We start from the raw sequence: 12,031 nt of genomic DNA on the forward strand, positions 1-12,031 counted from the left end.
GCAAAGTACCTTCCAAACACTCAAGATTATTCTCTCCTGTAGGCATTGTGCATATCAAAGGCTGGTTTTGTTGCTAACTGGGCTACAGCTGATTATTAAGTTTGAAACAAAATCTCAGGTAACATAAATATTTAGAAACAGCAATCCAGGAGGATTAAACCAACACACAGCCAAACTCTGACAGGATTTATAAATCCCTGTATTGTTATTTAACATGCAGAGATAGGAAAGCCAGACTCTGTAGAGCTGTGTAGATTAGAGCCAAAGACTAAATGCACATATGAATGGTACTAGATTCAGAAGAAGGCTTTAAGGATCAGTATTAGACCCTGTTCCTAAATCCTAATTAGGCAATTCCTGAAGAAGGTAGTTCACAAACCCCAGCACTCTGAGCACTCTGAGCTTAACCTAGTGCCTCTTTTAAAAAAAAAATAAAATGCTGAAGGGGATAAATTTCATGTGGGATTAACAGCTGGAGGTTTTTTTGTTAAATCTAAACACTAAATCAGGTCAGTAATTCCTATCCCTTCCCTCAAAGAATACTAGAATTGAAGTGTCTTGCACAAAACTCTCCTGCCCCAAACAGTAACCTACACATCTCTGACATGAGAGACCCCTCCAATGCCCACACCCTGGGCTGCAGACCATCTTATAGCTGGATCCTTATATCTCCTGGTGTCATTAAGGGTTTTTCCTGCAGAGGGGAAGGAGCTTTGGTGTGCTGAGGAGAGCAAGGGAGAGGGGAAGGTCTCTGCAAGAGCCCATGGAACATGCCCTTCATTTCTCCCATGCTCCTCCCATCTGTGGCCTGAAGAAAACCCAAGCCCCAGCTGAGAGTGGGGGGAGGCAGCTTTACGTGGTGAAATGCACAATGAACCCTGTTTTGGATGGAAAAGCTGCAGCTCCAGCTCCAGCAACACGCTGGCGTCAGGGGACTGACCAAGTTATAATTGCATCTCTTTGTGTTATTGGTCCCTTGGCCTGCCTAAGCTGAAGCAAGCTACATTTGATTTTTTTGGCACCATCCAGAGTGTGTTCTGCCAGCACTTTGCCCTCGGTGCCTTGTGTAAGCCAAACTGGCCACTTCTGTGACCTCTTGTTCCTTCTATAGATGGAACATATTTCAGTGAATTTATAACTCCTCAAATAAGGTCTCTTTTGTTCTAATCTGAATGCCCTGTTAACTCGGTTTTGGATCCTCTCCCAGTCTCCAGAATACCTGGTGCTTTATATTTTGGATGTACCAGACTGCCTGCTGCTCCAGGTTATGACAGAGAGTGTCTGGTTCATATACTTCCACCTTTAGATGTTAGATTGTTTATTCTAGGTCCCCAACAATACTTAAAGAGAAAAGAAAGGAGTGGGGGAAGACCATGAAGTCACTGAAAAGTTGCCCATCAGTTTACATGTGTTGCCTGACCACCTAGGAACAAAAAAATCCCTCTTGCTGGTCAGTTCATTGTGTCCAGCCCATGCAAGGGGACAGATTTTGAATAAAGAAAGCTCAGTGTGAGTTTCTTCTACACATGTCTAAGGGCATTGTCTCAGGCTTGGATCCAGAGATGAGGATCTCCCAAACTGCAGGAAACTGGCATGAGGGAAGCCACATTTCCTGGAAACTGCTTTGTCAGAATCCAACCTGCTTGGAGGAACATTTGGGGAAGGGAGACTGTCCAGACCAAACATTTTAAAAATACACTTTTCAGTTCTGTGTCTTTTTATTTTTTCCCTAAATGAAGAATTTCTTTTTATTCTAAAGTACCTTTGAAATTGCAGTACACTTACACTTTCCAAGAGGTTTTCCTGATCTTTAGCTATCAGAATTGAAATAAACTGGTCCCACATGCTTCAGATTAAAAATTTCTGTGGAACCAACCTGAAATTCATTGGGGAAAAAGTTTGGCATGGAGAATTTTTCTTGTTCTTCTTATTTATTACAGGACAGGAAAAGCAAAATCTCTGAAACTTCTCACAGGATGGGGAACAAATTTCCTATTGACTTGTGGGGCCAAGTTCTCCAGGCAGAGGTTCTCTCACAGCAAACCACCCCTTGTGAAGGTTTCTTTCCATCAACAGAGGGAGAGAAAACACTCCTCTCTCAACTGGAATATGGTCATGGAGGGTATAATGAAAATTGTTGAGTAGATTAAGCCAAATGATCAACCCATTCTCTCATTTTCAACTCAGCTTCCTCCTATTCCTCCAAATTAATTTGGATTTTTTTGTACATCTCCTGCTTAGAATCAGGCATCAAGGCTGTAGCTCTTGTGGTGGTCAGAGAGGAGGGTGCAGTTTTACTAAATTATAGCAACTGACCCCAAACTTTCCCTGCTTTCTATGCTCTTACGGTTCCTTTTGATTTCTCACACTGTCACTGGCTTTGGTCATTTATTCACAGCACTTCACCCTAAAAAGGCCTCTCAGTTCCTGAAGTAGCCTCTTGTGTCTCCCTCATCTGCAGATTTTCCAGTTGAAGCATCCCAGACCGTGCCAAAGTCGATGTTTTAGAAAAGCCTCCCAGAGAGAAGATTCAAGAGTTTCCCCCGTTCTCCCCCCGTTCCCCTTCACACCTTTTTTTTTTTTGGTTTGGACTCTGGGCTGGATCGTCTCTGCAGCCCAGTAAATTATCCAGGAATTCAGCATGTGGGTTCCTGAGTTTCTGTGACATGCTTTACTGCAGCAGTCAGCAGAAACAGTGATTTCAGCAGAAAAAACCCAACAAGATTAGCAGCCCTGAGTGCCTCGAGTCCTCTTCTCTTGAGATGGGAGGTGCTCAGCAAGGGCTACTGGACACTCAAGCCTTCACTTTCATTATGGACATTGATGAGTTTCCAAAGGGTTGTGAGGTCTTGGAAGTGTGGACAAGGCTGTCTGCCACCCACAGAAGCTGCTAGAAAGCTGATGTCAGTCTCTTTTCAGGTGTTGCCACCGAAGCATATGGTTAGTTGAGTATTTTCTTTCCCTCCTGAACTTTCTTTGGCTCAGATAACTGCAATACAGATTTTTCTTCTTATTGCCTGTCCCAGGTTTTCAGTCAGAAGGAAAATTACCTGTAGGGGCAAAATGGAGCCCCTACATCTCATGGGACAGCAAATAAGGGACATTTCTCCAGCTACCAGATGTGACTGGACAACTCAGGCTGTGCTCCAAAAGTCCTGCCACAGTTGTAGAGGAGGAGTAATGCTGTGTAAAGTGCCATCCAGTGCTTTGGGAGCAGGTGCTGCTCAGGGAAGTGCCATGAATGACACTCACAATCCTGGGCAGTGGAGAAGCTGAGATTCCCTCAGGAGTCCTGTGACCAGTGTTGGTCAATAAGGAAACCCAGTGACTTGACCTGTCCTAGTTGTTGATCATTCTTCACTGCTGTAATTTTGGCTGGTCATGGGACCTGCAAGGTCCCATGAGCAGCAGGAAAATATTTAAAAATGTATCCCTAAAATCCCACTTGCCTTTTCAGCTCTGTCTCTTTTCCTTTGCAGAGAGGGGGCTTTTCTGGACACTATTGAAAAGATGATCCCAAAGGGGGAGGGAGGTGTGAAAGCTAAAAGGAGGTCAGGAACAGAAAGAGATGGCAATCTGGGACTGGTCTGGACCAGAAATACAGGACAACTTGGAATGGTAAACTTACCCTAATCTCCCAGGTAAGGAAAATATCCAGGTTTTACAAGTAATCCCTATTCAGAAATAGGAAAAATAGAGATTTGCAATCAGTCTATCCCTACATGTCACTGATGTTCTGAAGCTTAAAATAATAGCCTGTAATCCCAAGTGAGGAAGCAATTAGTAATTATGAGTGCAATATAGAAAACACATGTAAAAGAAATCCCAGTTCTTCTTTCCTTTCCTCAGAAATCATTCCCTGAATTTTGTATAGGTGATTTCTATTCATGAACCTTCTATAAAGATTTTGAGCAGTAACACTGAGAGCCCTGTGGCTTGCTCTGCTAGATTTGTCTGCATAATTCCCCAGCAAGAGGTGACCATGCTGCCCTTTGCCATGCCAGAGTGGCTCCTACAGCTCCCAGCAGTACCTGCACAGGAGTACAGTGGCAAAATGCACTGTTCTACAGCATGAGGTGTGCTAAAAGCTGAATGAAATTATTCTCAGAAATGGGTGCTTAAAGAGATTAAAATATTTTAAGAAATCCCCAGTGTCTGTCCCATGTGTTTGTAAATAGGATATTTGGTTATTTGGTGGGCTCTGGGTTTCTATGGGAACCTGATGAACTTGCAGAGACACAACAAAGTGAGGCCCTTCCACTCAGAGCCACAATGTTTTTGGTCCCAAGCACTTCATGGTGCAATAAATACAACATTTCAATGCCAGCAGAGCAGTGATATCATGCAAAGACATGACAGATCACACTTTTCTCATGTTAGGAGAGAGGGCTGGAACATGTGAGTATGTGTACAGGAGTCTGTTTGTAATGAAACTGCCATTATGGGGCCCTTGTGTGCTTGCAGTCTCATTTCATCGAGTTAAGAGTGCTCACTTTTCTTAATGCTTGCTTAATGTGTTTACTTAAATATATTTAATATCCCACTGAGTCCATTTCCATTTACTGATGGAGCTTTTTTAGAGCATCATAGTGGCAAAGCTAAATAAGATACCTGTGAAAAACATCAGAAATTTTTACATATTGAAAGCACAAAGGGTAAGAGGGCAATGCTCAGTCTTTTAATGAAAATAATTAAATGAGGAAAACCTTTGGGACACACTGAAATAGAGCAACCAGACAGGAAGGTAAGAAAATTGTTCTGTGCATCCAAAGGGAAACAGTGATGCAGGCCAGTTTCTTTCTTTATGATGTTGCTCATTGTGGTAATAAATGATGCCCAATTTGGAAAAAAAAATTAATAATAGTACAAGATATTGCCCTCTGTGCTTCCAGTTTGCCATCTGACCTCATCACTATTTCATTCCTGGATGCAAAACAGCTCAGTTTCAAGGAAAATACTGGAGATCTCTGAAGAAACCCTATGACCTGGTAGCTAGGACACTCTCTTTGTCTGAAGGAAAGGAAGGTGTCGGAACCCAGGACATCCCTCTGGCTGCCCTAGATGACTCAAGACCCTGGCAAGGGGCTCAGAGGCCTTGAAAAGGAGTCAAAAACACCTGTGCCTTTGATTTTAACCCATGGAAAAAATTACCAACTTTGTGTGAAGATTTACAAGCCACAAGAGTTTGAGTAGAATGACAGGTAATTTGTCACAGAGTGAAAAAGTAGAATTTTGGGGATTTAGAATGGGGGTTCAAGAGGCAAGATGGAGGAATCTGGGTATGTCCTCTCCTCCTCCTCCTCCTCCTCCTCCTCCTCCTCCTCCTCCTCCTCCTTCTATTTCTTCTTCTTCTTCTTCTTCTTCTTCTTCTTCTTCTTCTTCTTCTTCTTCTTCTTCTTCTTATTCTTATTCTTCTTATTCTTCTTATTCTTCTTGTCCTCCATCTTCTGCTGTGATGGTGGCACTTTTGGATTGGTTTAGAGTAGAGACACACTGTCTAACATAGGTGATAGGTATTGGAAAATTATTGTAAATAAAGTACACATAGTTCTTAGTATAAAAACTAACACCACCCCAAGAGTGGTCAGTGTGCCTCAAACCAACCTGCCAGACAGATCTCAGCAGGTCAGAGAAAAGAATGTAATAGATAAGAGAAAATAAACAACCTTGAAAAGCAAAGCTGAGGAATCTCAACTTCTTCGGTCGTGAAGCCAAGAGAAAAAAAGACTTTTTAATACCTTGGGAGCCATTACAATCACAAAAACCCAAGAGGAAGGTATAGTGCCTCTTGGCCTCAGATATCACCTAAAATCTCCTATTTCTCCCTAAATGAAGTCAGTGGCATGCAAGCAGCAGACACTGCAAGGGCAGTGCTGTCCTGCCCACGCTCTGGGACCTTCTCTGGGAAGCTTTGGGTTGGCGTGGCTGATGGCACTGGAGCTCCAGCTGGGACATCACCACCTGGTTTCATCACAACAGGTCCTGCTCATCCTGTCTGAGGACTGCAGGGAATAATGTCCAGAGATTCCTGGCAAATTTCCTGGAGCCATTCTCATTTCTAGGTCAGTATAAAGGAAAATCCACTCTCAGTGACCTGCGGGGAGAGAGGCAGAGGAAGAGGCTAAAAGCCCTAAGGCAGAAATACCAAGAAATTGAGAACCCACCCTTGAATTGCAGAAATGTTGAGGGGATTTTGCATTCACCCCTCCTGTGTTTCTGTACTGGGAGTCTGGTTATTTCTGCTGGAGGTATCTCTGTGTTGGAAAAACAGGCTGTGGCGGCAAGGGACACAATGATCTCTTCAGAGGGGTCCCAGCTGCCTTCCCCTGCTCAGTGCCACTCATGCTGCCAGGCCTGGGGAGCCAGTGCTCATGCATGTAAAATCACTCTTTTTAATTTTCTGTTTCTGTAACATGACCTGTTACTGCACTACATCTTCATGAGGCAGAGCTGTCTGGAGAACATCTGTTGCAGTCCCAGCTGTTCGGGTACTTCCTCTGTTTCTGCCCTGTTTCAGATATGTGCAAATCACTGACAGTAACACATCCCCCAGCTCCTCCTACAAATCCTGTTTTCTCTGCTCTCACAGGGAGAGGGGGGAAAAAAGAAAAAGAAACTTTGCATGGTTAAATATGGGCTAGATGCTTTATTCTCACCAAATTGCACCAGTGGGGTCATTGTGGACTGATTCATACCAGACAGACAGTAAAAACCATCCCAGTGTTTATTCCCTTTGGAGCCTATATAATTAAAGCTGCCCACCTGCTGCTGAATTTTGCTGTCATTTTTTGATGCTGTGGGCAATGTGATACTCAGTTATTATCATAAACTATGTTAAGCTCTACCCACTATGGGGTTTATGACAACAATCCTTGAGAAAACTGTAATCCTCTGTGCTCAAGTATATCTCCTTGTTATAATGCTTATGATTCTTGGCTTGAGATGATGGCAGATGATGGCCATGAAAGACTTCCAAATATGGGTCCTGGCAACTTGCTCTCTGCCCAGAATGCCTGCCTTAGATATGTTGGATGAAGCCATTTCCAGCCCATCTCTTCCAGCCTTGCAGCACAGCCCTCATTCTTGATCCAGGATGCACAACTGAGAGATTTTACAGCCTGCCCCATGGAAATAGTGCCCCTCATCTCCAAACCAGCCCCACACAACCCTGCTGTGGGTCCAGAGGGAACCACCGTGGCTGCAAGGAGGTGGAGGTGCTGGGGTGTCACCTGAACAGCTCTCCTGCAGCTTTGAAAGTCCCTTGCCTCCCTCCCCTGCCTGTCCACAGCATTTGTTCTCGTCCCCACTGAAGGGAAAACCTCAGGATGCCTGGCTGAGGGCGCTCAGAAAGTCAAGATTTGGAGCAATTCTCAGGACTTTGGATGGAAAATTTGCAAGGGCTGCAATGTACAGAGCCCTTCTCTCACACCTCGAGTGAGAGTTAGCCGCACCTGATTATCACATAAAAAGGTGTCAAACCCTCTGGGTGTGTTTTAAAAGAAAGGCTGATTGAGTTTTCAAAGGAAGGTTGGACAGAAGAGCACTCCAGGCACTCCAGGCTGTGGGCCCCAGGCAGACTCATGGAATTCAGGTGCTTCCAGTTTTGATATTTTGCCTTGGAAAAATGGGATTTATTGACTAGTCTTCCTTTCATACTGCACAGGCATTGCCAGAAGCAGAGACCAGAACATGTCTCCAATGCTACACATTTCATCTGCTAAATTAAAAAAAAAAAAAAAAAATCTGGCTTCTGAGTTCCAAACACTGTGAAATATCCCAGGGACACTGACTGACAGTATTAAAAATACTGCCAGGGGACAGCTCAAATATTTGACAGTCTAGGAAACAACGAAATGGCTTTCCTTATTGACCAACACTGGTGACACATATATTAACCAGAATAAAATAACTCTATCTTTCTCACTAAATACAACAGTAATAGATTTTTGTCTCTGTAAACTCTCTTCATGATTTCTGTAAAATTAAAAAAGCATCAGGAACTTATCTTTATATTAAATTATTTTTAATGGCACACACCCTGAAGATTTTGGAAATTTATATTTTTTCATGACTATTTTTTAGAATTCTGAGTAGCCAAACACTCAAAATTTAATATATAGTTAGAAAAAAATCCACACCTGGAATATTTGTTCCTGTACTGCTATCTTCAACCACAATCTCAACAATGAAAAACTATCAAGATTAACAATCCAAACATGTTTCCTGGACAGCCTGGTCATCCATAATTGTTGGAAGAAAACACTTCTCTTTACTGCCAAAATATTATCTATCACTTGTTGCCTGATACTCCTGGAGGGACTTAACAGCGTTTAATAAATAATTTGAACCTGCTTGGTAAAATTTCCATTAGTGCTAGTTGAAATGTGAATTATTTATCATGATTTTACCCCCCAGCTTCCTTAAGGACAACACATGGTCTTAGAAGCTTCTGAATGCTCGACATGCATGAGTTGAAACCACACACAACTGAATTTCTCTAGTAGCTATAGGACAAAGGTTTGGTGTTGACACATCTTGCACAGTTCCTCCAGGATGGTACAAATTTCCCCTCACATTTCTCTTGTACATACTTGTCCAAGAGAAAATAAAGGGAAAAAAATTATATACCAGAGTGCTGATGACAGCAGTTGTCAGAAGGCTGCCAGCTTCTTAAAGGAAATGAGCTTGCCTCCCAAAAAGTCCAGCATGAGAATCCCAGTGGCTTCCATGAAGCCAAGTTTAACCCAAACCACTCTGATTGCCTCATCCAGCACCTGGGGAAACAGCTTCACCTTTTAGACAATGTTTTGGAAGAAAAAAGGACAAGTGAAGACCCTGAACAGAGTAACAAACTGGCTGTGCCTTCCACTGACTGAGAAACTGAGCTTGGAACTCAGACACGGCCTCCCCAGTGGGGCTTCCAGTATCCCCATTTTGCCACCAGCTCTAGTTGGGGGTACAATTGACCTTCATCTTGCTTTGCTGCTCCTGATGCTCTGAAAGACAGTAAAACACAAAATCATAGAATTGTTAAGGCGGATAAAGAACTCTGAGATCATTTAGTCCAACCATTAATCCAGCACTGCCATGGCCCCCACTAATCCATGTCCCAAGGGCCACATCTACATGTCTTTTGACTTCCAGGGATGATGAATCCACCACTGCCTTGGGCATCCTGTTCCAAGGCCTGACCACCCCTTCCGTGAAGAATTTTTCATAATATTGAATCTAAACCTCCCCTTGTGCAACCAGAGGCCATTTCCTTTTGGCCTGACTCTTGTGATCTGGGAGAAGAGACCACAGATGTCCAGTGATTTCCCAGCATCAAAGCAAGCACTGCTGACATAATGAGGAAGGTGATGGCTTTGGACAGACATTAATTTGGTGTAGGGATCCAAGTTCATATTTCTGCTCTTCCTGCTCTATAAAGACCTTTTCATTTATCTGTATTTCAATGTCTCTCCTGTACAGTGAGAGTGATTATTGCTATGATTCACAAGGATGTAGAAGATTTTAGTGGTTAAAAATGTGTGAAGACACTCTGGAAATGGAGAGTTACCATTTACTTACACAATGTATGTCATATGTTATAATAAAATTATTTAATTAGTAGGTTATTTCTAAGTACTATTTTGGCATTGATTTGCCCATGTGATTTTCCAACTTTTAGTTTCTGGCCCCATTCCAGCAAAGAGGGAAAATCAGATCAAATGCTGCAGGGACGGGCACTTTAAATGCTGACTGAAGAGTCATGTTTGCACAGAGGCCCCAGCAGCACTGTCAAGGAACCAAAAAACAAGTGCAAACAGAGCTGTGCTGACTTTATGGCCCCTTACAAATCTTTTCTGGCATATGGGAGTATTAGGCCTTAAGAACCAAAAAGAGAGAAAAGTGTTTTATCACTTCTCTGTGATAGCGGGCTGAACCTGTCCATACACGCAGCCTCTACCATGAATTCACTTTTGGAAGGGAGTTCCAGATAAACATCAAAACTCTCCTCTTGTGATGTCAAGTGGGAGAGCTCTTTGCTCTCACTGAACCACGGCAGAGGCCAGCTCGGGTTCCCCAGCAGCCCAGGGCTTTGGCCAGCAAACAGCAGCTGGAGCCAAGTGATGAAAGCTGGGTCTTGGCCCAGCAGGAGACCCCACCCTGCCCTCCTCTACTCTCTCATCATCTGGTTTTGTTTCCTGTTCCTACAGACAGGGAGAGCTCAGGAGACTCCCAGCCTCCCAGACTGTACAACACAGCAGCATAAGGAAAGTCTCCTCTATTTGCTGACATCTCTACCAGGTTTGGGCAAAGGTAACATAAATGGGCACTTCACCAGTTTGCTGCATATTTCTGTATTTTTTCCAGTGTTGTATTTCATTGTCAAAGCCAGGTTCATCTCTTTGTTCCATGGGACCTGGGTAACAAACTCAGCTTATCTTGCTGACTTTAGTTGAAGAAGAAACAACATCAAGGGTCTTCACCCAGTAACCAAACCACCTTTGGGAAGTGCCAGTTTCTCTTCCCTGCTTTAGGAAGCTTATTATTACTCTGTTGCTAATTTTGCTAAGTCACTTAAGAAAAAAGATTAATCTAAACTTTAAAACATCCTTCCTTGTCTTTGCAAGCCAGGCAAGACATGAACACACTTTAAATGAAAGGCATTCTGCAGTGATGGGCTCAAGAGCAACTGCCTGTTACACAGTGGGCCCTGAGTGCTCTAGCTTGCCCTGGGTCTGAGGAAGCCCCCACAGGAACTCCAGCTGCCTCCACAGGTGGAGTGGCCAAAGTCTTGACTTGACTTGACCCTGGAAACCTCTGGTGACATGACACCACTCCCTACCTTTTTTTAATTGCCTCTCCCTACCATTCATGTCTTCTCTTTTCACATTCACCTCCTGTCTCAGACAGCACTAGTGAATATATTAGTGTATTCAATTTTCAATATTAATAAAATTAATATTGGGTTGAACCTGTTCTTACATGCGGGATAACATTAATATTGAAATAACATATCAAAATTTTCCTTAAACCCTTACCCAGGTCCTCATTTGTATTTCAGAACCGAGCTCCCATTGGTTCCAGGATCTGGACCTCCATCCTTATCTCTCTGATTAAATCATTAGCTTTAAAATCTTTCACAGTTTTCAACCCAATAATAAAGCACAGAAAAAAGCGGCTGCAAGCTTCATGAATATTTATTTTTTCAGCACAGAAGGAGCAAGTTTACCCAACAGCTTTTCTAACTGATTGTCTGCAGCACAAGGAAGCTATGGCCACGTTAAGGCAAGCAGTAGTAGTTTATTGTTTTAGTAGACACTTCTTTTTCCTTCCTTTTGGATAAATACACCGCGGGGTCTGGGAGGACGTGTGCCAAGAGCATTACTGGGCGCAGCAACAGCGAACAAAGCGCAATCCTAATCATAACAGAGCGAGCAAGTATTGTTACAAATGTTCTCTTTAGTATGGAAATGAGCCAGGGGTAATAAAAACACCATAAAAACGTCAAAATGACCGATCACCATGAAGCGCTCGCCTTTTTATAACCAAAACTTGCAATGAACTTAGGAAAAATCCTGCCTTAAGAGAGATGCCATTTTTACTTAATGTTATTGCACAACTTCTTCTCACTTCGCTGCACAGTTAAAAGAATGCAGAAGAGAACAACTTCAGAAGGGCATCAGTAAAGTCCTGATTGATATTAAATGGCATTCAAGCACGATGGTGGACTCTGGATGGGAGCAAACTGTTGACCAGGGCATTAACATTAACACTGCTACTGCCTCTTTATGAGAATATGGGGTGTATTTAGGTGCTAATTGTTTGGACAGCATCAATAACACATAATGCTTAATAAGATACAAATGAAGAGCTGTGTAACTCGTGTAATTCCATCAGAAAACGCTGGAACAGCAGCTTGACTTTAATTACTCAGATCAAAGGAAAAAGGCATTTTGAAGTCTGGTCTAAAATGTTATTTATTACTCCTTTCACTAAAGCATAGATCAGCTCGGATAGAAATAGCAGTTTGGACTGGATTTGG

This window comes from Haemorhous mexicanus, chromosome 4 (genome assembly GCF_027477595.1).
Source record: "Haemorhous mexicanus isolate bHaeMex1 chromosome 4, bHaeMex1.pri, whole genome shotgun sequence".
NCBI lineage: Eukaryota > Metazoa > Chordata > Aves > Passeriformes > Fringillidae > Haemorhous > Haemorhous mexicanus.